Raw genomic sequence first — 5000 nt, forward strand, 5'->3', positions numbered from 1 at the left:
CGCCAAGATCTTTAATCAAATCTGTCTTCATTAAGACGCAATGAGTTCAATGTCTCTTGGAAGTTCGGCCCACCCAATATTCTTTTACATTTCTGCCAGAATTGCTTTTTCGATTGTCTCCAATATGGTGCAATATTCTTGCTTCAAGTATAGTATTATCAAATATAATAAAATTGTATCTGCTCATTAAAGAAGCTACTGATGTGTAAATGACACAATCTGTCCTTTCTCTGGGTGATCGTTAACCGTCTCTTTTTGTTTTTCTTAGTTCTTTGATGAGAGACAACAGAAATTAAACGACAATCGATTCTGGTACCCTTTGTTACCTGTGCCAACGAAGTTGCGGGGTTTATGTTCTTAGCTTGATTTGTTTGTTTGTTTGCGACTGGCAGTCTGTGATTAGGTTTTAAGAGGGACAGTTATGATGCTAGTGGGGAGAAGGATGGATTTAAGGTTTAGGGACCCAATACCCTTCGCACCATTACCAGGTGCACGTGTGCTTACAGGTACTTTCTCTTACTTGTTTTGCGAGATATCTGATATATGGCATTACTGCCTGTAGTACGTATTTTAGATTAGTTCTTTATTCCTTGGTAAATTTTTATCATCATTCATACTGAAGCTGCCTTCAACCAAGATTATTGTGGAATACCAGTATTCAATAAATAAGCACTGTTATTTTGTCTTTTCACAGATTGATCCAGTTACGGGCAGCTCCAGGAGCAAGAGCCCGAGCCAGCACAAGGCTGGCTTAATATATTAAACAACAACAACCCTAGGTTTCATGATTCATTTTAACGTCCAGAAGATGACCATCAGGGTGGTCGAAACATGTCGACCGAAAACGTACTACAAATACCAGAAATAGACGCCAGAAAAAAAGAAATACACCGAAAAAGAAAATACAATTCTACGGATTTACAACCCCGGATTTCAATACAATTCTACGGATTTACAACCCCGGATTTCAATAACCAGCTGTAATCGAAAACATGAATTTCTTCTGTAAGAAATACGCTGTTTATATCCACAAAAAATATGAACATTTCCCAGCTATTGACCAGTATTGTTGTGCAGAAAAAGTTAATTGAAAGAAAAATTGAAAAAACTCGGTATACAATCAATTCGCAAAATACAGCCATATTTTTCAACAAAATAATAATATCAATAATAATAATAATTCGTTTTTCTGACTCAGCTATGTTGTTAGGTAGAAGTCCAATATTCATATCTGTTAAAATCGGATATTTGTCATTCATAGTTTAAAATATTCTATCGAAAATATTTTATCATCTTATTTTATCTTGTTACTGGATAACATAGAAACCAAGGCTGGTAAATTCAACGCGATCTTGGAAGCTATCTTCTGGTATTTTTCCTTGGATAGGGGTATTAGGTATCCTTGTACTGCTACTAGGACTCCTTCAGTGGCTGGTGTAGTTTACATGTTTCGACCACCTCCGTGGTCATCATCAGGAGGTTGGTGAAGATGAACTGGATGAGTACTGGGTTTGGATCAGCTTGGATGCCTGGAGCCATCCTTCTCAGCCTAAGTTGTCTCTTGTGCGTCAATGGTTGGGGCTGGTCTCGGATGGAAACGCCATTGCAGCGCTACTGAGGGGTAGGAGAATTCCGCTCCACAGCAGCTGAATTTTGATTGGTGCTCATGTTGTGTGGGGTGCTCGTTGTAGGTCCCCTGGTAGATGTAGGAAGGAGAAAGGTCTCTTGAGTGATGTTCATTGATGGTTTTTTTCCTTATGTGCAATGCTTCCAAAGGGACAGTCGGCGATGGTCTGTGGCTTGGTCAATGATCGTTAGTAAAAATAAATATCAATATTCGGGATAATGTCATGTCGTTTAATTCGTTGGTTGTGGGCAGTTTTTACTTGATTGAAGATCGCTCCCTCTTGGGCATGACAGGCAATCCTCTTCGAAATATGCATCATGGTCATCCCGATGTAAGTGCCGAAGCATTCTCGCACGGGGCATGAATAATGGTAAATTACATTGGTTTTCTTTGAGGATCCTGCTGGATTGTTCTTCATTATCAAACTGCTCGTCTTTCTGTTCTTGTAATAAATTATCCAACTGTGTAAGGCCTGAACCACAAGGGTGAGGGACCCAAGACCCCCTAGGGAAGCAATCCCTAAAGGCACCATTGACAGGGAAAGTCTTCAGAGGGCTGCTTCTCTGGAGGGACCTGCCTGGGAAAGCGGGCCTGGGGAGGGCCTGAACCTCAAGGATGAAGGACCCCAAGGCCCCCTAGGGAAGCCATCCCAGAAGGCCACCCTTAAAAGAGGATGATCTTCCTCAGATGTTATTTCACTGGATGGAGGCAGGGCTCCTGCCCGGCAAGGGCAGAGGGCCTGGGGAGGGCCTGAACCACAAGGGTGAAGGACCCAAAGGCATCCTAGGGAAGCCATCCCTAAAGGGCACCCTTGGCAGGGGAAGATCCTTCTCAAAGGCTGCTTCCCTGGAGATAAGCAGGTCTCTTGCTAGGCTGGGGAAGAGGGCCTAATCGACAAGGGCAAGGGACACTAAAGTGCCCTAGGAAGCTATCCCTTGTTTATTCTTAGGGCACCCTTGACAGGAGATGATCCTCGTCATAGGCTGGTTCCCTGGAGGGAGGGAGGTCTCTGGTCAGGCTGGAGAAGCGGGCCTCAGGATGGAATGAACCGCAAGACGAGGGGCCCAAGGCGAATTGAAAAGATCCGAACTAGAGAAAGTTGTGAAGAGTGTATATATATATATATATATATATATACTATATATATATATATATATATATATGAGTCATATCACATTACCGTGATTCATATATGTAATATGACTTATATAATGGCTACGTTCTGTCATAAGTACTACACGCTACGGAGTCGAGGTGGGTTGATGTTGACTCCAAACAACGAATTACCCGAGCGCCAAAGGTATTTGAGGGTGAGAAACGACATAAACTTATAGCCTCTCGCGGTTGGGGAGTAGGTAAAAGCTTCCGCTGACGTCCTGGATTTGAATGGCTTCTTGGGTTCAGGCAAATCTATTATCGTGTAAAAACTTCCCCTTCAGTTAAGCATATATGAAAATATATTAATTCGAGGGTAGAGCAAATTAGATTTAAAAGGGACATTGTAGCTCGATGTATATATATATAATATATATATATATATATATATATATATATATATATATAATATATATATATGTGTGTGTGTGTGTGTGTGTGTGTGTGTGTGTGTTAATTACTACGAGGACGTCATTCAAACTGAATAGTATCTAGCAGGGTTATTTATTAAAAAAAGTTACAAGCTTTCAGTGACAAACAGTCCTCATTATCAAGTGTCCAAGAAATGACCGAATAGATATGCCAGCTGCATTTATTTGCGTGTGTTGGCTTCTTGATCTTTTAATTGACCTTGACTAATATCTGCCCGCGGTACGATGTTCTAGATGTTCAATTTCCATACAGTGTCTAGTGTAGTGCGTATCTTTTTTAGTCTTGAATATATGATTTTACTTGATATGCTGTCTTTGAATCCGTTCCACTGTTGCCTGCCATTGTATTGTTAGAGCTGTTATGAAGGCATCTCTACAATCATCTGACCGTTTTACTTAGCGTTCCTATAACAAAATTCCTATTTTCCCAATCTATTTGGTGGTCTTTTTACAACAGTGTTTTGTTTTGGATGATTTTTTAATGCAGAGACTATTGGTACGAGTGACCTATAGCCCTTAACTAGCCCACACCGGAAGAATACATGGAGATAAATCAAGAACTAATACAAAATATTAACTCTTAAAGGATACAAAATAAGAGGACAATGGAATACGAAAGGTCGGAAATTCACACTACTACGTTGAAATAGAGATCATACTATCCAGGAAATAACGTTGATATGACAAAGGTCACTAGTCCGTCATACTTGAAATTCTCCCAACCAACAGCCCAACTTCTTTGACTCCTTCAGATCCCCACTGACACAAACACAGACAGATAGGAAAACAAAATGACTCAAAAATATGCAAGGCCATATGTACAACATTCGGCTAGGATGGGAAAACTTTAGGAATTTTTCAGAGTTAAATTGATTTGAATTAGAATTTAGGTCAAAGGCCAAGCACTAGGACAGGTCATTCAGCACTGAAACGGAAATTTACAGTAAAAGGTTTGAAAGGTGTAACAGGAGAGGGTGGAAAAGTAAGATGGAAGAAACGGGAATATGAAAAGGAGATACAATAAAAAAAAAGAATGGAAGGGTTTGCAGCTAGAGACCGAAGACACGTTGCAGAGAACTGAAGTAATGCCTACAGTGCGCAGCATTAGGTGCAATGAAGGCGTTAACCCCCTAAGGAGAATTTTTCCGAGAGACCTTACAATATAATTCCGAGTGTTGGGAACTATGCTTGCCAAGATCCATTTTACGAATGCTGTTGGCTTCTCGGATTTCGGTTAGACCTATTGACACCACAATATATAGCATAGGAATGTTTTATGTTTCTGATACTGATAATTGTGATGAGGTTGCTGGTCTCATTTCCATAAAACAGAATTGACATCATAAAAAATATAAGCATGAACATAAATTTTAGAGACATGAAATTATATATATTATATATATATATATATATATATATATATATATATAATCTATATGTATATATATATATATATATATATATCATATATAATATATATATATATATATATATATATATATATATATATATATACATATATATATATATATATATATATATTATATATATATATATATATATATATATATATATGTGTGTGTGTGTGTGTGTGTGTGTGTGTGTGTGTGTGGGTGTGTGTGTAACATATAGACGGGGATTTGCTATGAGATATTTTAAATAATATATGATGTGATATGCTATGACATTTCTGAGAATGTAGAGAATCGGCAATTTAACTTCCCTGGAGACAGTGTCTGAGTGACGGCTTAGGAATGCTGACGCATCTTTCTTTGAGGTGGTGTGAT

This window comes from Macrobrachium nipponense, chromosome 16 (genome assembly GCF_015104395.2).
Source record: "Macrobrachium nipponense isolate FS-2020 chromosome 16, ASM1510439v2, whole genome shotgun sequence".
Taxonomy (NCBI): domain Eukaryota; kingdom Metazoa; phylum Arthropoda; class Malacostraca; order Decapoda; family Palaemonidae; genus Macrobrachium; species Macrobrachium nipponense.